The sequence below is a fragment of the Anolis sagrei genome, chromosome 2 (assembly GCF_037176765.1).
Source record: "Anolis sagrei isolate rAnoSag1 chromosome 2, rAnoSag1.mat, whole genome shotgun sequence".
In the NCBI taxonomy this organism is placed as follows: domain Eukaryota; kingdom Metazoa; phylum Chordata; class Lepidosauria; order Squamata; family Dactyloidae; genus Anolis; species Anolis sagrei.
In genome coordinates this window covers 121344135-121368196 of record NC_090022.1, presented here as the reverse complement: position 1 = coordinate 121368196, position 24062 = coordinate 121344135, and the positions used below count along the sequence as shown (strand labels likewise).

At 42.1% G+C, this 24062-nt stretch overlaps 1 protein-coding gene across 3 annotated transcripts in view; it reads left to right on the top strand.

Moving 5' to 3' along the window:
• The window catches only part of SEPTIN9 (septin 9), a 259663-nt gene that overhangs the window by 112842 nt on the left and 122759 nt on the right, over positions 1 to 24062 (top strand). The gene's annotated exons all lie outside the window — the stretch shown is intronic.

Sequence of the window (24062 nt, the reverse complement as noted above, 5' to 3'; positions counted from 1 at the left end):
CCTTTCCCCAGACCCCCCCCCCCTTCGCTCCCCTCTCCTTCCGTGGCGGCTTGAGGGCAACACCCGGAGGCTGGATCGCCGAGCCGGATCCCCTCTGGCCTGGGAGGCTGGGGCGGTGGGCTGGGCGAAGGGGACAAGGGCCCGGCTCCTGGCCCGACGCGGAGGCGCTTCCGCCCAGGTAACGGGCTGCGTGGTCTGGGCTGAGCTCCTAAAACCAGGGGCATCCATCCTCCCAGAAGGACTCGTTGAGTCCTCCTCCTCCTCCGAGGGAGAGTTCTCCTCTGACGCTCCAAAAAAGGGCTCCCCCTCCTCCCCGGTTTCTTTCTTCCCGTTTTCCAGAGGGGGAAACTGAGGCCCAAGCCTCGGCGCCCAGGCGGAGGGTCCCTACCGCAGTGTCACTCCGGGGCGCATCTACACTGCGGAATGGATGCACTTTACCCCCGATTTCCACTGCCCTGGGGTTTCAATGCTATGGGATTTGGGAGATTGTGGTTTTCTCTTTTTCCCGTGTCAGGAGCGACTTGAGAAACTGCAAGTCGCTTCTGGGGTGAGAGACTTGGCCGTCTACAAGGAGGTTGACGCCCGGATGTTTGGATGTTTGACCATCCTTGTGGGAGGCTTCTCTCTTGTCCCCGCATGGGGTTTGGTGAGGCATCAGCACTCTTGGGAAGAAAAGGCTGCAGGTCTTGTCGAAGGAGCAGTAAACCCTGGCAGGACAAGGCAGATGCACCCCAGGCTTGAAAATGGGAGAGAGCATGCACTTCGCATTTCCAACTCATGCCCAGAGTTTGCTCTGTTTTTCTTTGTTCTGTGTATTCATATTATATGTCATTTATATGATGTTTCATGAAGTGTTTCCACTATGTTTTGCCCCGCCTCGAACCACAAGGAGAGTAAGACAAATTATTATTGTTGTTGTTATCTCCATTCCTCCTGCTGGAGGTTATCTGTGCAAAGAGGATGGTCCTTTTTGGTTTGTGGGCCTGAGAAAGAGGGACACAGAGGCCTTCCTTTCTTGGCAGGGCAAAGCCAGAAAGAAACCAGTAGCTGACCTAAAGCAGGACCAAACTGGAAATGCCTCCTCCCTCCCTCCCTCCCTGTTGTTTTCTTTGGCCAAATCTCCTTGCCCACCCAGCCTCAAAAGTGACAGGCGAGTCAGCAAAATGGGCTCTGTGCGTGTGTGTGTGTGTGTGTATGTGTGTCTGCATGTCTTTCCTTTCACAGTATCCCTTGGCCTTCTAAGAGAAAAAGGCTCAAGAAAGCCACAACAGACGGGTCACAACAGGAAAGTTTTCTAGGCCTTTGCTGCTGGAACCAGTTGGATTGTCAGCCTTTAAACCTAGCTCTGTTAGTCCCAGGATTGAGGCCAGCTTTTTGCAATGTTTTCTGCCAATCAAAAGGAGTTTGCAAGTCACCCCAGTAACTATTGGGGGGCCAGATCTGCATAGGTGTCATTGAATCTGAAGTTATGGTAAGGTACTGAAACCCTTTTTCTTGGTGTGAGAGAACGGAATGGATTTAAAGTTCACCAGTTTTCACATCCTAGAAATGTCCTATTTTCTTTATGGAGGGATGGCATATTTGCATGCTAATTTTCTGTGCCATTGGATTGATGTTGGTGCTTACTCAGAAACAGAGGAGGACTGCAGTATAAGGCATGTCTTTTCATACACAATTATCATGGTGATAAGTGGGTCATATGAATTATGTGGCCTGGACTCCTTCTGGGCTCTTCCTTCTGCAGGGTGGAGTGTGAAAGAGGCATTGAGGAGATGAACACCGCCTTGTCTGTGCACTCAGCATGCCTTGTGCAGATGTGCCCTCAAACTGCGCATGCAGGAGCCTGGAGAAGAGTCTCTCTGTGGGTCCTTCCACACGGCCATATAACCCAGAATATCAGGGCAGAAAATTCCACAGCATCTCCTTTGAACTGGGTTATCTGAGACTACCCTGCCATATATTCCAATTCAAAGCAGATAATGTGGGATTTTATTCAGCTGTGTGGAAGGGGCCTGTGTGACTATGACAATTTTAGCTTGCAAAATGCTGTAATTTTAATTTGTGGAACTGGAGGATTTAACCTCTCTTGAAATGTCAGCTGGTTTCTAACCTTGAAGCCTATGAAAAAAGATTGCCTTATTGTTGGAGGAAGGACATAAAAGGATGGGAGATGATTTTGATAAGTAGACTTGGTAGTGCCATATCGGTCATAGAATCATAGAGTTGGAAGAGACCTCATGGGCTATCCAGTCCAACCCTCTGCCAAGAAGCAGGACAATCGTGTTCAAAGCACCCCCAACAGATGGCCATCCAGCCTCTGTTTAAAAGTCTCCATAGAAGGAGCCGCCACCATACTTTGAGGCAGAGAGTTCCACTGCTGAACAGCTCTCACAGTCAGAAAGTTCTTTCTAATGTTCAGGTGAAATATCCTTTCTTGTAGTTTGAAGCCATTGCTCTGTGTCCTAGTCTCTGGGGCAGCAGAAAACAAGCTTGCTCACTCCTCCCTATGACTTCCCCTCACATATTTATGCACGGCTCTCATGTCTCCTCTCAGTTTTCTCTTCTGCAGGTTAAACATGCCCAGCTCTTTAAGCCGCTCCTCATAGGGCTTGTTCTCCAGACCCTTGATCATTTTAGCCACTCTCCTCTGGACACATTCCAGCTTGTCAATATCTCTCTTCAGTTGTGGTGGCCAGAATTGGACACAATATTCCAGGTGTGGTCTAACCAAGGCAGAATAGATTGGTAGCATGACTTCCCTTGACCTAGATACTATACTCCTATTGATGCAGGCCAAAATCCCATTGGCTTTTTTAGCTGCAGCATCACATCATTGGCTTATGTTTAACTTGTTGTCCACGAGGACTCCAAGATCTTTTTCACACATACTGCTCTCAAGCCAGGCATCCCCCATTCTGTATCTTTGCATTTCATTTTTCCTGCCTAAGTGGAGTATCTTGCATTTGTCACTGTTGAACTTCATTTTGTTAGTTTTGGCCCATCTCTCTAATCTGTTAAGATCGCTTTGAATTTGAAGTATTGGCTATCCCTCCCAATTTGGTGTTGTCTGCAATCTTGATGATCATGCCTTCTAAGCCTTAATCTAAGTCATTAATAAAGACGTTGAACAGGACCGGGCCCAGGACAGATCCCTGAGGCACTCTGCTCATCACTTCTTTCCAGGATGAAGATATGGTTGTCTAGGGACATGGAGGAAGACTGAATACCTTTGTTTCAAGCAGAAGATCCCAGGCTCATTCTCTGTTATCTCCAATTTACATTGGGATTTCAGAGCTTTGTGGCCTTCAAATGGATTTGGCCCGTAACTAGTTCTAGCCAGCATTGCCAATATAAGGTATCATTGAAGCCACAATCCAGCAACATGTTCTCCCATCTTTGGACTACAAAAGAAAAAAAAAGACAGCAGTTGGGTACTCTGGAAAACTGATTCTAAACAAAATAGCTACAATTTTATTTAGTCAAGACCTCCTTTTTTATAGTGTCCTTCACTCAGTTCATATTCTGAGATGATGTATGACAAAATAGATGTAATGAAATTGTTTATTGCAACAATACCCTTAGGCACTTTAAGTGAGAAAAGATAGCAGTGAAGATGGCTATGTCCACTAGAGCTTAGATGTTTCAAAATGCCTAGGTACATCAATGTGTTTTCTTTTGTGGAAGGCTTTCAGCATAGGTATCTGACAAGTCTCCTTAGTGATAGTGTGTTATTTCAAAGCTGTGCCACAATAAAAACTACCTTCTCCCTTAAAGAAAACACTTCTGAAAGTTAAGAGTTTCAGCAGAAGACTGGAAGGCACAGGAAACAAGATGTGAAGAGCTGTGTGTGTCTTCAAGCATTCAAAGGAATGAGCCACCAAGCATCTTACTATGTCAAGGGGGAATAGGAAGGAACATATTGTGCAAGTGTCAGCCACAGTTGATAGCTCAAAGAAGAGAACAAGATAGACTTTTCTAACATAAAGATGGTCTGCAGTGGTGTTGAGCCAAGGAGGACTCCCATGCAGTTTGGGAATGATGGGAGAAAGGGAGATGAGGCAATTGCTGTGCTCTCTCGTGGAATTTCTCCTGCCTTCATGGGAGAGGAAGAATTGAGAATGATGATGTGCTCCTGTTGACTATGAGGAGACTAGCAAAAGAAGAGAACTAGGCTAAGCACGAGAACACAGGAAGATAAAGTACAGTCCCAGTATCTGATGGACTGGTATCTTCAGCTTCATTTATCTACATCTGAAAAACTACGGCCTTTCAAGACATTTCCTAGTTCCTCTCGTGTGGTATTCTAGGACCCAAAGTCCTTCATTTCAACAGGGTTCGTCATTATCTCTTATCCATGTGAGGTCTAGGAATGTATTGCCCTGTGGATACAGGGTCATATTGTACTTTATAAAGGAACAGGAACTATGTCTCTATAGCCCAATAATGATCCAGAACTTGATAACCTCCATGGTACATAGAGCTACCTTTGGAATCACTACAGAACATGTGTGTAGACACACAGAATGCCAGTTGGAGTCCTTACTGGCTTTGTTTCTTCCTCTTCACTCAGTCTGTCTTGGTGGTACTGCCTAAAGTACTGTACTATGGAAGAAATTAACAACAGAAGGCAGCAACAAACAAGGTTTGTCTCAGGCCCCATCTACTTTGCCATTATAATGCTGATGGAACTGGATTGTATGGCAATGTTGGCTCATATAATCCAGTTCAATGCAGTTCAATCTGCATTATATCAGTCTACACTGACCATCTAATGCAGTTCAAACTGCATTATATGGCACTGTAGATGGTGCCTCAGAAAGAAAAGCTGCCTCTTTGCTTTCCAGTATCCATGACAGGAGCATCCTCTGTCTCATAGTATATCTGGGTCTGGCTTGCCTACATTCTTTCTGTGCAAAAGATATGCACTTATCCTTCCTTTATCCTGGCCATTTGCACTTTTTCAAAGTTCTGATTGTAATAGTGGCTTGTTCTTTTATGGAACACTTAGGCCTGTGCTAGCAATCCTATGGAGCTTATCACGGGCACATGAGTTCAAGAGATAGTTCTATTAGGTGGTACATTTCTTTGGCATATACTGTATTGGTAGCATTGTGCAAGAGGCATCCCCTCTGGAATCTACACTAGAATTATATCTAAAATTAATGCAGTTTTACACCACTTTAACTGCCATGGCTCAATACTGTGGAATCCTGGAATATGTATTCTTTGACAGAGAAGACCAGAGACCTTATAAAAGCCCATGTTTCTATAGCATTGGGCCATGGTGTCAAACTTGCATTAATGCTATACACTCCTAGATATGGGTATATTTGTGTTAGAAAGGAATAAAAAACCCAGATCAATTCTTGGGAATGCAAGCATGCCAACTCAGCAAGACTATAGCATTTTCCTCTGTATTGGTAAAGTTCATGCAGCAGAAGAGGTGGATAAGTAGTACACATGTATCGATATTTATTTATCAATTAAAAAATTTATATTCTGCCCTCTGTCTGGAGAGATCAATTTTGAGATGCATAGAATGAAAACAACTTCACACAATTCCAAAACAATCTAAAGAGTTGAAGAAAATTCACCATAATTGGACAGGAACCACTTATTTTACAAAGGCAAGATCTAAGAAAAGAGATGTTGTCCAAATAATTTTTGATAGAAAATAAAAACACAACCGAGCCCAGTGCAGTAATTCATTTATTTAATTGCCATAACATGCGAAAAGGTGGCAGAGTATGGTAATTTTTGTAAGCAAGCACACAACACACTAGATTTATCCTTGTAATCAAGAATATTGGTAAATCAAGGATAGATTTATCAATAGATATAAGCACACCTCAATTAACAAAGCTTCTTATAGTGAAGCTTCTTTTTAAAAGGCTTTTTGTGCACATCTTATCCCCTTTGTTTTTTGTTCTGTCTAGCTGAAGGTTTATTGGTGTGTGTTTTTTTAAAAAAATCAGCATTAGCATTATGAGGATGACAAAGGAGATCTTGATAACAGTTGTGTGTGCCTTCCTAGAACAGGCAAGACAAAAAACAACTGCCTCCAGAATCCCTTTACAGAGCATATATGAACAACATAACAGAAAAAGGAAGAACAGGCACATTTCGTTTTTGTAATTTAGGAACTGTAATTTAGGAACTTTCCATGTTATTTCTGCTTCTGATATCAAACTTTTCTATTAAAGAAATGTCTAGGGACACATCTACTTTGTATAACTGTACATGAAATCAAACTGGAAGCCATAGCCATTTCTTCTCTGACCCTTCCATTTGTTTCCTGAGGTATGCATGGATGCTGATATGGTCCAGATTAGGCCCATGTATCATATGAAAATACTGGTAATATATCCCCTGCAGAAAAAGGTCCACCTTGTGAGGGGTCCTGGGGATGTCCCTCCCAAGCTCCACTTTTTGTTGTTGGTCAGTTTTCCCTGCACACCTTTCATCTGCCAGCTGGGAGATCAGAAGGCAAACTGGGGATGAGAATAATGTGTTGCTATCTCTAACTTCAGATTCAAAATAGCAGTAGAATTACCCCCTCCCCCCATTTTCATTGGGAAGTGCAAGCAATGTGGGAGGAAATCCCATTGCTATCTCCAAGTTGAGATCAGAGATATCAGGAACAATACTCCTATTTGAAGAGACACATGAAACTTAGTGTCTCTGCCTGTACAAACAGATTGACCTCTGAAAGGGATGGCATTAGAAAGAAATCAGAGCAGTGACAGGACATAGGAGTGTCCACTGCCCACCATGACCCCATCTGGTCTGCCTGCTTGGTCCTGGCGTGTGTTTGAGGGAATCCATTTACCCACCCCTGGACTAGAATTACACTATTATTCCTGTAATCATTCTGTTTTCTGTTTTTCTTTGGTCCCTAATGGGTGTTTAAAGACCGATTTTCCTACTCCCAGTGATCTAATTATTCAAGAGTGATATGATTATCTCTGTAGTTGTAGATAGGCACTTAAATCATTTTCCATTTTAACATGATTCTATGAGAGAGAGAAACCTTAGCTTTGAGCCTCATTGTAGGAAATGCTACCAGATAAGAAAAGCTTTACTCAAGGGGAGTACAACTGGATGCGTTGCTATTTGGTTTGCAGGGAGCCACTCTGTAAGTGTAACAGGTGAAGCCTTTCATGAACTGCTTGTGACTTCTCCCCCCACCACCAACTCACTTTATAATTTTTTCTAAATCCAAAATGGTTGTATCCAGTGATTTAAGAAGCATGTAAGAGATTCTCTTGTATACCTTGAGAAGATAGGATTTACACTTAGTTTTTATATTTCAAGTAGAAGATCTGTCCCTCGTTATGGCTATCAAAATGGCTGTCAGATTGGTGGAGATTCTCAATAAAGGTCTCAAGCTCAAAAATTCAGATTCCTACAAGCAGCCATCAGATAATAACATTGTTTTGCCTCTGTTGTTCCCTGGGAGGACCACTGTGGTAATTAGACTGATAACATAATTATGCATGTATAGCATAGCTGGGATGATGGGAGGCATGCCTGGACCATCCTGAAAGGCAACCGGCCAAGGATCAATTGTTTTGAATAAGCATAGCATGATACCGTAACCCCACTCCCTCTTTTGCATGTGTCTCCATTATTTTAGCTCTGTTTTGCCAGCATTCATGAAAGAGAATGAGACTCGCTCCCTTGCATTTACAGGACTTGGCAGGAGTTCCTCTTTGGAGGAGAGGAGTTCTTCTTGTCATTAGCTCAGCCTGTACTTGTGCCAATGTTTCTCACAGCTTGACCCTTGCCAGGGGGCTCTCGAGTTGTCTGCCAGCAACACCAAATTAGCCAGAGCTGCTGATTATGAAGTTGGCACCATGTCAACTCAGACTCCCGTTCTGTTGCTAGTGTTGTGTTTGAACTGAATTCTGCATGTGTGTCAGTCTCGTGTCTGCTTAGAATAATGAGATCTTATTAAGAGATGGAGTGGTTTGGGTATGTGCAGAGAACCCAGTGACTACAGATTGTCTCCATGTTCACAACTTCACAATAAATAACGATGGCATTGGTTCAGGTATTACACTAGCAAGCTGGTGGATGGATATCAGTGGAGTGATTGATCCACTTAAAAGTTTTAATATGAATATTAACAGGTTTACTAATATGCTGAACCTATTTTGAAGACAAGGTTCAGCATCTCATGCTGACATTAGAGCCACCAGTAGATACTGAGGTAATCTTTTGAAGAAGAACAATAGGCGAGAGTCTTCTACTGTAGCATTACATACATGGTTTCTTTGCTCCCCACCCCCAGACCTGCTATTATATATTTCCCAAATGATGGTTTCTATTCCATCCTGTGGCTAGAGCACCATTTGCCTAGTGTGGCCGCAGTTCACTTTGCCAGGAGTAATAAATTTAGTAGGACTTAACCCCCGAGTAATAATTTTATTGATACATGCACTCCATTTGCTTTTGTTCTATGAAGAAATTCAGGACAGCATATGTAATGTTCTCAGGTGATCTATCCAGGCACTCGTATATTTACTGATTTTCACCAAGATCTTCAAACCATGTATGCCACATTATGCTGGAATGAATGCCATATGTTGTATCACATTAGGTTGATATTACGTGTGTTATTAGATTTTTGAAGTCAAAGTGCTTGCAACATTGTGTTAATATTAATATTCAGTATACTCTCATCAGCAGGATTGGTTAACTGAGACTGAAAGAGCAGGGAATATTCTCATCATCAAGGTCACATTGGGACAGAACTGTGAGCTGGAGGGCTGCAGCTGATCTGCACGCTTCAGTGAAATATAAGGCCTGCTTTTTATTTATTTATCAGAAACAATTTCAGATTTGATCATTCTCATAAAAGTAAATCTTTGGTGACATATTTCTGGTGTGTGATTAGCAATGCTACCAAGATATAAAGACCAATAGACACTAATATCTGTGGATGAAAAATCTCCAGCTTTTGAGATAACAGAATTCTTTCTATAGTATTATGAAAGTCTTCTTGGGCAAGTCACACGCTTTCATCCTGAGAGGCAAATCTCTCTGAGCCAATCTTGCCAAGAAACCCCTGTGATATGTTACCTGTGTAGGGTTGTCATAATTGGAGAACAGTTTGTAGATTTAAAAAGGAGTCTGGTAGCCAGTATATATTACTTTTACTTAGGCGATCCCTCGTTTTCCGAGGAGGATTGTCTTCCAGTATTCTTGTGGGTCCGTATGTGGCTGTGGAGCCCTGTTCTTGCTCTGCATCTTCTTCCGCAGTGAGGGCATTGGTTTCCAGGTGGAAGGTGGTCTCGGTCGGGGTTGGCTTGATGCGCCTTCCTCTTGGCACGCTTCTCCCTTTCACCCTCCATTCGTGCCTCTTCAAATTCTGCAGCACTGCTGGTCACAGCTGACCTCCAGCCGGAGTGCTCAAGGGCCAGGGCTTCCCAGTTCTCAGTGTCTATGCTGGAGTTTTTAAGGTTGGCTTTGAGCCCATCTTTAAATCTCTTTTCCCGTCCACAACATTCCGTTTTCCATTCTTGAGTTCGGAGTAGAGCAACTGCTTTGGGAGACGGTGGTCAGACATCCGGACAACGTGGCCAGTCCAGCAGAGTTGGTGGCGGAGGACCATCGCTTCTTCCAGCATGCTGACGTTTGTCCACCTGTCTTCCCAAGAGATTTGCAGGATTTTCCGGAGGCAGCGCTGATGGAATCGTTCCAGGAGTTGCATGTGATGTCTGTAGACAGTCCACATCTCACAGGCATATAGTATATATTATGATGTATTTATGTGTATATGTGCCATCAAACCAACTGTCAGCATATTGCAATTTCATTGGTTTTCTAGAGGGTTTTCTTAGGCAATATGGTAATACTCAGAGGTGATTTTGCCAGTTCTTTCCTCTGAAATATAGCTCAGAGCAACTGGGTTCCTTGGTGATCTCTGATCCAAATGCTTCTGTAACTAGGGCTGATTTTCCTTAGCTTCCAAATCAGACAACATCTGGTAACTTTAGAATATTTAGGCCTTATACTATGACTGTGCCCAGAAGATTGTACAGCTCACTGAGTGTATTACTCATAATGGTGACAGCATTTTGGTGATACAGTGTGAGACAGCTGAATGGCAATGCATTAAAAGAAACAAGTCAAGCTGTAGTATATGTGACCACTTTATTATACTTTCTAAACAATGTGGGTAATTTATTAGAACCAGATAAAGATGTCTTTTCTTCTATAGATTTATGTTTGAGCATTACAAGGTTTTTTATTGTGAATATAATGGTCAATTATGAATGAAAGCATGTCAGATAGACAAATGAGAAAGATAATGCCTGAAGCATAAAACAGAGCTAAATTGTCAGATTTCAATAGGTTGAGCAGTAATGTAGATATCCTGCGCACCATATGTGCCTTCATTGGTTCTCCCTCACTCAAGCTTTCTCTGGGTACATTTGTCTTGCCTTGTGGTTCAGTTTTATTAAGTGCCAAACAGGAAGTGCAGGAGACAACCACATCCTCAAAATAAGTGTGTGTGTCATGGGAAAGCACTGTGGTGACATGATGCTGTGGGTGTCATGGGCAACCTAACCCATGTTGTCTCCATTTTGTCTGCTTTTGCCATGCTGGAATATGAACTCCGATTGGGGCACATACGGTTTTGCCAAGAACTTTACAGTAAGATAAACTGTCTGTCTGATCACATTTGCCTGCTGTTAAGTTAATCTGGCATTTTGATTGGCCATTCAAAGTTCTGTTACATCCTATTCATACCAATAGGTTAAAATAAGGTCTTATCCAGAAGCAATGTTGAGGGTGGCATGTTGCCGATTGGAGGGGCATGCATATGGCTTGAGAAAATAGATAGGTTCTACTTCCTGTGATTGTCTTCTTGTCCTTTACTGGATTCATACACTGCCAGATTACCAGAAATAAATAGATTACAAGAATTTATTTTGATAATCTATTTACTTCACACCTAAGGGGAGACACAACAAAAGGCTTAAGAATAGGAGTGAGGATTAAGTCCCTCCTTATTCATGTGAGCTGGCCTGATCTGGACTGGGCCCCATATGCTTATTTCATAATTCAGTAGAAAACTACATGAAACCCTCAATTTGTAGTTTACCTGGGTCAGTGCTGGTATTTAATGTTATAGTGAGCCTTTGGGATCTACTGGGATTTGGTTCTAGGACCTTCTATGAATACCATCATCTGTGGCTACAAAAGTCTCCATATACACAATGGTGTAGAAAAATGGTGCCCCTTATATAAAATGGCAACATCAAGATTTGCCTTTTTAGAATTAGTTTTGAATATTTTCAAGATATTGAGAGTAGAAGCCATGAATACAAAATCTGTGGGGAAAGAGCCCTGTCTTGGAGACAAGGAGGAGACCTGATGATTTCTGTTTACTAAGATGCCAACGTGATTTTGTGATGCATATGTTGTCTTGAAAATAAGTAAAAATAAAATATGTTGCTGGAAACAAAAAAAGGAATTTGTCACATTCTAGATGTTACCAGACTCAAGTCCTTGTATTGGATGAAGTTGCCTAGACTAGAGGAACCCAATTGTATGAAAAGAAACAAGTCAAACTGTAGTGTATCTGACCATTTTATTAAACCTTCCAAACAACGTGGGTAATTTGAAGGGGCATGGGTTCTTCACCTCTGTGTTGTATGATCTGGATTGGGAAAGCCTCCACCTCAAGCTTGTTTTTGGAAATATCCTCTGTTTTGGAAATCCAAAAGTGGATCAGATGGCTATATTATGGCTCATGGGGAGTGGCAGATAGTTGCTTCCATATAAATTGAATGGTCAATTTCTTCTGAGGGCCCTTCCAGACAGGTCCTATATCCCAGGACCTGATCCCAGATTTTCTTTTTATTACAGATTATTTGGCAGTGTGGACTCATATAATCCAGTTTAAAGCAGAAAATCTGGGATCTGATCTTGGGATATAGGGTCTGTCTGGAAGGGCCCTGAGTCAAAGTATTTTAAAGATGATTTAACACCTTGGGTGGAGCCTTTAAAGTACAGGCTAAATGCAGGAACAGATTTTCCAAGCCATTAATATGAAAGCTACCAGCCATCACTGTTCATGGACATATTGCTGGCACATCCCTTGCTATTCATTTTGATGGGTTGGGAAAAAAGCCAAGGCATCCCAGTTTTCAGTGGCCATATGCCTGTATTGTTATATATGAAGACGCTGCCCTTATTTATTGCCCATTTAGGGCAAGTGGTTGCTGCTGTACTAATTTGGTCTGGTATGAGCAGTTGCTCATGATAAACATGTATGGGTATTAAAAAATAAAACTCTGAATGTGCTGAACTCTTGGAACAGCCTGGTGCTTGCTTGTTCCAGGATGAAAAAATAGCAAACAAATAACCTAAAACCCAACCAACCCAGTTTTCTGAAACACTGAAAGGTAGCTTTGACGTAGGGCAGCCTTTTCCACAAATAGTCTGAAAGCTGTCTGTTTGTGGCTTAGAAATCTTCCCCACCCACACTGTGAGTTGAATCCAGTCTTCTGCTACTAACTGAGCGGCGATGAATTAATTTACAAATCGCCTCTTTATCTCCATTGTTACTACACTCTTTGCATTTTATCCTACTTTAAAGTAATCAAGTTGTCCAGAGATCTAAGTTGCAAACCTGTAGGTTGCCCTCCCAAAGTAAAGGTAAAACTGTAGAGCTTTCCTTTCATTTAATCTTCCCTGTAACCCATCCTGGGAGCAATTCCCTTGAACCCACAGCAGAAAGGTAAAATTAAAGCCATTTTCCTCCGGCCAGCCAATAAACTTTTGTAAAAGGAAACCACTGGAGTCAGGCATACTAAATGATGGGGAAGGGAACTGGCCTGGAAAATGGGTGATAATGTACTCTGCAGACACTAGGAATGGGTTCTGGCTACAGAGGGATGGGTTGCCCAAGTATTTTTTCTAGCCCTCTGTTCAAATGTGGGTGTCTTATTAGACTTATTAGCCTAGTTAGAGTGAATGTCAGAGTAGGGATTAGGGAGGCAATGTGCTGAAAGAAAATGCAACCCCTCAGGAGCCTGTTTTATAAGGCAGTAAGTGAGTCAGCTGTGCTGTGTGAGAAGGCTGGTATGCATGCTATAATTGTTGATGTACCAGTAGATTTAGTGCCAAAATCTTTCATTGGCTACTAGAGCACAAGGAACTGCTTGGGTTCCTCCCACAGAAACAAAAGGTTTGCAGGCTATAGGAGAGCTTTTCCTTATTAATAACTCATTTTGGAAGACCCTGAAATGCTCTAAAACAAGGGTCCTCAAACTAAGGCCCGGGGGCCGAATACCCGGCCCTCGCACAGGGTCAACCTAAGTCTGAAATGATTCGAAAGCACACAACAACAACAGCGATCCTATCTCATCAGCCAAAAGCAGGCCCACACTTCCCATTGTAATACTAAGTTTATATTTCTTAAATTGTTCTTCAATTTTATTATTGTTGTTTTTAAGTGTTTTTTTCACTACAAATAAGATATGTGTGGTGTGCATAGGAATTCATTCATGGGTTGTTTTTTTCCAAATTATAATCCGGCCCTCCAACAGTTTGAGGGACTGTGACCTGGCCCTCTGTTGACAAAGTTTGAGGACCTCTGCTCTAAAAGAACCAGATCCAGTCCAATCTTGGAAGCTAAGCAGGATCAGCTCTGATTAGTATTTAGATGGGAGACCAGCAATGAATAACAGATACTGCAGAATATATTTCAGAGGAAGTATCTGACAAAACTACTTTCTGGTATTCCTTGATGAATAAAACCCTATGTAATTCATGGGGGCTGTAAGTTGGCAAATCACACACACACCTAATTGACAGGTGTCTGGTGGGCATGTAGACACAGCCATGGGAGTCCTTCCAGTGCTGAGCCAAGACATTTTTCTACCTGAGTCAAACCAAAATAGCACTGGAAGTGAGAATAGGAGTGTACTTGTGAGGTTTGGAGAGTGCTCTGTGAAGCTTTAGAGTGTTATACTAGTTCCTGCTTTCTTCTTTTCTCCTTTCTTCTGTCACTTGAAACAGAGCTTAGAATAGACACCTTTATTTATTTATTTATTTCTGGTTCTTTTACCCCGCCCTTCTCAACCCCCGAAGGGGGACTCAGGGCGGCTTACAAAGAAGGCAGAATTCGATGCCTTTATACATTACACATAGTATACAAAAATATACAAAAACAAATATACAGAAATATAATTAAAACGATCATCACAGTTAAAACATCAGCAACCGGTGCCCAACATATTATATAAAATATCATATAAAAACATTCTTATAATCAGCGTTTCGTTTCCAGAGTTCCTCGTGTCCAGTCCGTTAGTCATTTCCTAGCCATCCATAAAGTTCTCTCTTTATCTGCCCGCCTGACCAAATGCCTGGTCCCAGATCCATGTTTTTAACTTTTTTCTAAAAGAAAGGAGCGATGTTGCAGATCTAATTTCCCCGGGGAGTGAGTTCCACAGGTGGGGGGCCACCACCGAAAAGGCCCTGCTTCTCGTCCCCGCCAATCTCACCTGTGATAGAGGCGGGGTCGAGAGCAGGACCTCTCCAGAAGATCTTAGGCTCCGGGGTGGGACATAGAGGGAGATCCGTTCGGACAGATACACTGGGCCAGAACCGTGTAGGGTTTTATAGGTCAAAACCAGCACCTTGAATTGTGCTCGGAACTGGATCGGCAGCCAGTGGAGCTGACACAACAGGGGGGTGGTATGCTCCCTGTATGATGCTCCGGTGAGCAATCTGGCTGCCTCTCGCTGGACTAATTGAAGTTTCCGAGCAGTCTTCAAAGGCAACCCCACATAGAGTGCGTTGCAGTAATCTAACCGGGATGTGACAAGAGCGTGGACCACCGTGGCCAGATCCGACTTCCCAAGGTACGGGCGCAGCTGGCGCACAAGTTTTAATTGTGCAAAAGCTCTCCCGGCCACCGCCGAGACCTGGGGTTCCAGGCTCAGCGATGAGTCCAGGATCACTCCCAAGCTGCGAACCTGAGTCTTCAGGGGGAGTGTAACCCCGTCTAACACAGGCTGTAACCTTATACCCTGCTCGGCCTTACGACTGACCCTGCTCGGCCTTACGACTTTCTACGCTCTTGTTATTTTCCCCCAACTGCATGACCCAAACTCTTCCCATTTAGTATGTGCAAAGGAACCTGTATGCTCACAAATCAAAAACACATGGTTTGTAGGCTGCTTGCCCTGAGTTGTGTGTCTTTCTTATGTCAGGAGAGTTCTAGCTCCCAGTTAGGTGTTCCATATATCTGCTGTCACCTTAATAGTCTGTGGAAGTGACTGCACATCCTTGCTCTTGGTGGTTCTGGGGGATAGTGGTGCTGTGGAAAAAAGAAAGGAAATGGAAAGTTTGAACTCGTGCCCTTCTGTACTCTGGCTCACAGAACACACTGCATGGCTGTAAGGTACACATGGTGATTTGTGGGTGTTTCTCTTTTCCTCTGGTCTATATTCTACCAGCATACTTCGTATATGCATATATTTTTTCCATTTAATTGGCATTTTCAGTGACTTATGCTACAATTTGCAGTAATCCAATGTCAGCACTTTTACAGAGAGAGCAGGTGTTTCCACACATCTAGTGAGTCACTAGTGGGATTCCCCCCCCCCCCCTTTAATTCTCATTTTAAGTTGTTGGCACTTTTAAATGGAAAGGGAATTGTTGCTTTCCTGGACCCAGGGCCTGGGGGTAGTGGTGGCTGTATGTTTTATTTTGCTGCAAATCTCTTAACACTGAGAGGCAAGAGGGAAGATTATTTTGCTTTGCACTGGATGGATTGTGACCCGAATGAACTCAGACTGCTACATCTCCCTTTTCTTTACTCTGTACAGCTTTTCCTGCTCCATATTGTAGCCCCAAATCTATGCAAAGTGTGTGTAATATTAGCAAGAGGGAAGTCAGAATGTGCTATTTTGCCATTTGTACAAATCTAGAAAATGCTTGACCTTTGAGTTAATTGGATGGCATATTGCTGGGCCAGCAGAGTGTTGTTGTTGTGTGCCCTCAGTTTATTATAGCACTGTGGTCTTGTTGTGTGCCCTCAGTTCATTTCTGGTGGTGACCCTAAGTTGAACCTGTCACAGGACTTCCTTAGCAAGATTTGTTCACAGGGTTTGCCTTTGCCTTCCTCAGAGGCTCAAAGAATGTGACTTGCCCTAGGTCACCCAGTGGGTTTCCATGGCTGAGTGCAGAATTGAACTCTGGACTCCAAAGTCATAAACCAAAACTGAAACAACTACACCATAGTACACCATGGCTATGATGCCACTTACTGCAATGGCTGTCTTCCATGGACATAGCTGTACGATTTTAGCAAGAGAGAGATTGCAATGAGCCACTTTGTGATTTATAGAAATCCTTGTATTTGTGTTAATTGCATAGTGGGAATATTGCTAGACTGATCGTAATTTAATTGCACGTATCTAGAGGCCCTTTCAGACTACATACTTATAGCAGTATGTTTCCATTCTAATTGCCATGACCTCAGCCTTGGCATTTGTAGTTTGGTGAGGCTCTACAGCCTTTGACCCTCTTGGTGTTTTGGACTTCAACTCCCACAATTCCTACTGGCTGTTAAGAATTGTGGGAGTTGAAGCTGAAAACACCTGGAGGGCTGAAGTTTACCCATGCCCGCTCTACAGCTTTTTGGTTGAGAATACCAGGTACACTTCCCTAAATAGAAGACTTCAGGATTAAATTAGGCTGGTGCTTAGGAGAGGTTCCCATGACTCCCTTTCCACTTTTGCATTGACATATAGCTTATTCCCAATTATAACAGTGTTTATGGTGGCAGATGTTAATTGATTTTGGCATCCTTAATCTTCTCAGCAGATGGGCTGACAGAGATAACTCATCAAAATCAGATACGGTTCCAGTAGATATCTTTTGCCACTAAAACCTGGACAGGGAGATGAGAAAATGGGATAGATCACTGGGCAGTTGGAGCAGTGTTTTTCTTGAGGCCTAAAGCACCAATAGTGGCTGGTGGCTCCACTCTGGGAGTTTGACTAAACTTCATATGGGGCCTCAACTGTGGTAAAAAGAACTCCTGAATTATGTTCAGAACCACAGACAACACATGAACACCAGAGTGGTTTTGCCAGCAGCTAATGGTAAAAAAAAACCAATCCACCAGTTTCCATTGAAAAATAGTAATGACTATTAGTTGTGTGACTTGAAAAGCAGTGAGGTCAGGCACCATCCCAAAAGTGGTGATCAACTTTGTACATAAGCAATATTCCCTGGCATGGGGACACTAAAGGAAGTTGTCCTCACCAGCTGCAAGGCTACATGCCCCTTGTTAAGAGTTAATATGGGAAGACCAGGCTGATGTGATGCTACAGGGGAGGGAAACTGCAGTGCAACAGCAAGAAGTTCTCTGTAGTGAGATAAAGAAAAGAAGGCCCAAATGTTGTAGATTTTCCAGAGCATTTTTAATATCTAAAGGGCTTAAGCATTCTTATCTCAATTCTAAAGATGAGAAACAGGCACAGTTTGTTGCAATGGGACTTGATACTTAGTAATTTGTGTTTACCATGACAAAAACCTTGTAAGGTAAGTTTGTGAATAACTGGCTGAAGTGTCACTTCTTGCCTAAGTGACAGATTGACAGTTAGTTCTAACTTGGCCTAAATCATTATGCCACACTAGGAGTTTTATGTCATACTAAGAAGGCTGAGTGAAGGAAGATAGATGCTTTTGAACTGTGGTGCTGGAGAAAAATTCTGGGAGTGCCTTGGACAGCGAGAAGATCCAACCAGTCCATATTTCAGGAAATGAGGCCTCACTGGTCATTGGAGGGAAGGTTATTAGAGGCAAAGATAAAGTAATTTGGCCACATAATGAGAAGACAGGAAAGCTTAGAGAAGACAATGATGCTGGGGAAAATGGAAGGGAAAAGGAAGAGGGGCCAACCAAGGGCAAGATGGATGGATGGTATCATTGAAGTGACTAGCCTGACTTTGAAGGAGCTGGGAGTGGCCACAACCGACAGGGAGCTCTGGTGTGGGCTGGTCCATCAGGTCACAAAGAGTCGGAAGCAACTGAATGACAACAACAAAAGGAGTTTTCTGCAATTCCATAAAGGAGTGCCCAAGGACTCTTTTTGTATTATGGCCTATTGGTCCATGTACTACATGGACTTTGAACCTGACTTTCTCAACTTTATCCTTATATTGCATGTACAGTTGTCCCTCCTTATCTGCATGTAATATGTCCCAACTTCCTCCACCCTCCCCAAATGACTAAAGTCCAGAGTGAATTCACTGCCTACACAACATTGAAGCCACCAGCTGCCTCTAAGAGTACTTTCAAAAATATTGGATGTCATCATGCGTGATGTACATTTTAATATGGGTATTTGTGGCATTGTTACCATTTGTATGTAATTATTATACCATAACCCACCTTGAACCACGAGGAGAGGTGGGTAAGAAATAACATAATTACTACTATTACTACTACCACTACTACTCTATATATGGACTAGAATGAGATCTTTCAAGAATACCGTACAGGTTGAGCATCCATTATTCAAAGAACCAAAATTATCCACCTGGGTCACTGAGATAGTGACATGTTTGCTTACTGATAATTCAGTGTACACAAACTTCATGTACAAAATTATAACAAATATTTTGGATATAGTTACTTTCAGACTATGTGTATAAAATGTATGTCAAATACAAATGAATTTTGAATTTGTTTTGGGCCCCATCTCCAAGATATTTCATTATGTATGTGCAAGTATGGTATTATAATATCTGAAAAAATTCCAAAATACAGAACATTTTTAGTCTTAAATATTTTGGATAAGAGATATTCAGAATGTATTGCCTACTTCATAGTATGGTTAGAGTGTTTATTAAGGGCAGAGAAACATGAGTTAAAATCCCTGCCCTCAAACTGTGTGATTGTGGGATAGTCCGTCTCCCCTAGCCTAACACACCTCATAGGATTACTGTGAGGATAAAATGAGGGGAACCAGGTATTGATCCTTAAATTCCTTGTGGGGAAGTCACTTTATCAAATGTAATAAATCATTTTCCAAACAATTAAGAAATTATGTACAAGTATCCTACTGAGCAGGAAATTCCTCCAAGCCAGTTCTGTGTTGAAAACAGACCGAGCCCCTTTGATCAATTTCCTGATGGGCCCCCTTAAGCCCTGGAAAACATGTGAACTGTCGTGATTTTAAAAGGAAGGTTTGCTCCATTCAGTCCATTTACATTTTTCTCTGCTGGAAGGGAAAACAAATGTAAATAAGAGGAATGGGGCAGGAGGCTGGACAGCAGCTGTCAAGTGGTGATGGGGAACATGCTGTGAATTTAAAGACAATAACAGTCAGCCTTTGGGCCTCAGAATCATTCCAAATATTTACATTGCTGACTCCTGACATTTGAATGGTGGGACAGGGTGCCTGCAGCTGGCTTGGCACAAGTCTGTATGCCAGCTGCACTGCTTCTCTCTCTCAAATTTCCAATCCCCCTTTCCATGATGTAAACATGAAGAAACCTCTGGGCAACATTTTCTTAAGAGAATATTCGTCTTTAATGTATGACTTTAATGTATGACTTGAGGGCCGAATGCATGGCATGATTTAGAGGTTGGCATTTAGTAAATAACATAGTGTGACAGGGTCTTTTCTCCTTCCTTCCTTCCTTCCTTCCTTCCTTCCTTCCTTCCTTCCTTCCTTCTTCGAAGCCCCTGTGAGGCTAGTTCGGAATGAGACAGAACTGTTAGCTAGAATGATATCAAAGGAACAAGCTTGGCTTATAGTTGAGATTTTAGAAAGATGTGATTCATGCACTTTGAAGTCTCTTGTACTGTTGTTGGACTTTGCCTATTTAAGAAAACAATCAGATGTCTTCTTAATGTCCAATGAGGCAAAATGCAATGTTCCAATATATAGGCAGTCCCCAAATTACCAACAAGATATGTCCTGTAAGTTTGGTCTTAAGTTGAATTTGTTGGCATGTTGGAATAGATAAATTTTTAAAGTGTAACTTCAGCTGTGTGTGTGTGTTGTGTTCAGAAGATTTAACCTCATTTTCTGTCCCTGCGATCACTGGATTTTGAAAGATTTGGCTTGTTGTGGAAACAAGCATTGGTAAGAAATCTTCAGTGAAGACAGCTTTTCCCTATAATAACTCTTTCAGGAGTGATTTTTCCCTTTCTAGGGGTAGATTTCTCTCACTTCCTGTTGTCTCACCCCCATTCTTAATTTACTTACTTAGGCAATCTCTTGTAGTCCAAGGATGATGGTCCTCCAAGTGATGTGTCTTGGCGGTGGATACAAATGCATTCTTTAATTTGATTGAGAATGGAAACTGTTAAACCTTCTTTTCTATCTTGGGCAAGGAGTAGAGTCCTTTCTGCCATAGTTGGAAAACATAGTTGAGTCGCCTGAGGGCTGAGAAAAGCGGTATATAAATAAAGTAAATAAATAAATAGGTGGCCGCGGAGCCCTATTCCTGACCTGCACCTTCTCACTGCATGGTTTCCAGGTGGAAGGTGGTTGGCTTAACGCACCTTCCTCTTGGTACATTTCTCTCTTTCGCCTTCTGTTCATGCCTCTTGGAATTCTACCACACTGCTGGTCACAGCTGACCTCCCGCTAGAGCACCCAAGGGCCAGGGCTTCCCAGTTCTCGGTGTCTATGCCACAGTTTCTAAGGTTGGCTTTGAGCCTATCTTTGAATCTCTATTCCTGTCCATCAACATTCCATTTCCCATTCTTGAGTTCGGAGTAGAGCAACTGCTTTGGGAGATGGGGATCAGGCATTCGGGCAATGTGGCCGGTCCAGTGGAGTTGATGAGTCATTTGTCAGTCAGATGTTTGTAACATGGTAACTACCTGTAGTTTTGGATTGCTGTATTTGATGTGGGTTGTTGTGAGTTTTCCGGGCTATATGGCCATGTTCCAGAAGCATTCTCTCCTGACATTGTATTTGATTTGTTTGTAATTTAACAATTAAAAAAAAAACAGACTTGATAGACACGGTCTAAAATATTGTTTTTTAGTCCGAGTTAGAACAAACCCATTGACTTAAATATTGAAATGAGTCGACTGTGAGTGAGTCTAATTGATTCAATGGCTCTTTACTAGCTCAGACGAAAGATAGGATTTAGGCTTTTATGTGCTCCCATTGGCTGGCTGCCCTGAATCCCAGTTTTGGGGGAAATGTAGATAAAAATGAAATTAAGAATTAATTGTCATTGTCATCATCACCATTATTATGCTTGGAGTCATTCATATTGCTAAGCCCCATATTTCACCAATCCTGGTTTGCATTTTTCTCTTTTTGCTTTTGGGTGAAATTGTGTGGTTTCAGTCAGCATGCAGGAGCAGGGGTGCTATGAAGCTCCTTTTCGTTGTCTCTGCCAATCTTCTTTTTAAAAACCCAAAACAAAAAGCTTTGGGGTCCCTCAAAATAGATTCCAAAGGACTTGTTAAACTCATGAATACTGCCAGTTTAATCCCAAGATAGCAAAATAAAAGAGGGGTTATGATATCCAGTTGCTGGAAATATCATTTCAATGTGTCTCCAGCCCTATTAGTTAGGGCCAGAAAATAGCGGAGGAAGTACCAAAAAATGACACCCCAACACACTCCTCATGCTCATTTCTCTTATCTGTAAAATCAGATATTAATTTTGCCCCTGGAAAATGATGTTTTAGGGCAGGGGTCCTCAAACTAAGGCCCAGGGGCCAGATACGGCCCTCCAAGATCATTTACCCGGCCCTCTCTCAGGGTCAATCTAAGTCTGAAATGAATTGAAAGCACACAACCACAACAACAACAACAATCCTATCTCATCAGCGAAAAGCAGGCCCACACTTCCCATTGAAATACTAATAAGTTTATATTTGTTAAAATTGATCTTCATTTTAATTATTGTATTGTTTTTAAGTGTTTTCTGCACTACAAATAAGATTTGTGAAGAGTACATAGGAATCCATTCCTTTTTTTTTCACAAATTATAATCTGGCCCTCCAACAATTTGAGGGACTGTGACCTGGCCCTCTGTTTAAAAAGCTTGAGGACCCCTGTTTTAGGGTGAGGTAAGGGTAGATGATCTCATGTCTCTTTTAAGTGTCACAGGTTAATGATCCACTACTTTCAGAACCTTGCTGTTTCTGCAAGTTGAAAAAATGCATTCTTTAATTTGATTGAGAATGGAAAGTGTTAAGCCTTCTTTTCTATCTTGTGAAAAGGGCAAGGAGTAGAGTCCTTTCTGCCATAGTTGGAAAACATCCACTTTTTATAAGGCAATAATCTTAACAGCAATGTGTACAAAATGCACGAGAGAACATTTTGTATATAATAGAAAATTAGAACTTAGTGGGGATGCATGTGCCAAAGAAGCCATTTGAAGGACATGTTGTGCTGCAAAGACTCCTTGATGGGTTTTGTTATGTCTACTTTAGTAATTGGCATGGGCCTGTAGTTGGAAAGAGTCTCCCAATCGCTGACATTTGCTTCATACCATGGAGTCCTTTTCAGTCAACTATGTAGGCTAAATGTGTGAGGAGCGGGAGTCCAGCAGTCCCACCTCCTCTTTCTCTTCTATACATTGTCTATATTTGGAAAGAAAAGGCCACTTTTTGTTCATGGAGGCTCTCTGGTCCATTCTGGAAATCTGAATTCCCAGCTTCATGAACTGTAGGAATTGCAGATGGGGCACCTATCACCCTCTGTTCATTTGGAGAATGCATGTGTATCAATGATGGGGATGGGTTGGACTTGAGGGAAGAAAGGCAGATGGGCTTCTTTTCATAGTCAGCAGAGAAAGCAAACCTCCTAACATGGCTCACTTGTATAGTTTTTAGAGGGATAGGTCAGCAAAAATAACATGTTATTTGTCATGTTAAAGACTGACACTTTGACTACAGCTGCAGTTTTTGTAGGTTCCAGCTTGAGTTCCTAACAGAACCTATTTCATTCTTTGCTTTTGTGGTAGTCAGTAGCGAAATCCTTTTTCATCAATGGTTTTCAACTAATAAAGTCAGAATTCACTCTTGGGTTGTGGCCTGATTTAAAGTGAATCCCACAAATAGTGCCGCAAACTCATAGAATCTGTGAGGTTGTGGCACTATTTGTGGGATTCATTTTAAGTAGAAAGACTGAGAAGGGAAGAAGTGGGAAGGAGAAACTGGGAATATGCTTATGGTACATTATATAAATTGAAACTCGTACTATAATAATTTAACTGACATGGCTTTTCTTCAGAAAAGCTATAAAAAATCCTGGGAACTATAGCTTAGTCAGCATGCAAAGAAAGATCTTGCTGAAGAACTTTTCTGGCTGCACCCGGAAACTGCAGTTACCACAATAGGAGATGACTGTCTTTAAGTACAGATTTGTTTTGATGAAAGCAAGAATGGGAAGGAGATACAGAAAAATGATTAAAAACATTCTGAATTTGAATTTTGCATGGATTCAATTTCCACAGTTTCACTTCCTCGTGTTTCAAATAATCTCCCCGCAAAGTGTTTGTGAGCCTCTCAAGATCCAGCATAAATTGAAGCTGTGCTTCTGGCCCAAGTAGAGTAAAAATACTGGATTTAGTATTATCCATGATTTCAGATATGAGTCCTTGGAAAGTATCTTTACAGATGTGGGATCATACTGTGCCTTATTTCCTACTAGAGTTAGAAATGAAGATACAAAATCCACCAAGAGTGGTCTACCAAAACACTCAAAATATATAATGCAAACTTTATAAACTGTGTTAATTTCTTCATCAGACTTTGTTGTTGTTGTTGTAGTTGTTGTTGTTGTGTGCAAGTAAATTCTGGCCCTAAGTTAGGCTGAGTGTGTGATTTGCCTTGTCAGTGATGCACTTTAGTGCTTCATGAGTTGTACTCCTGCATGGGGGAGGATTGGACTGGGCGGCCTTCATAGTTTCTTCTAACTCTGGTTCTGTTAGTGTATCACTCAACTCATTGGGCACAGTAAGAATAATGTCCCAGTCACTTTCATAGGGTCTGGACTTGTAACGTAGAGCAGAAATGGTAGAAGATGGATCCAAACTTTGT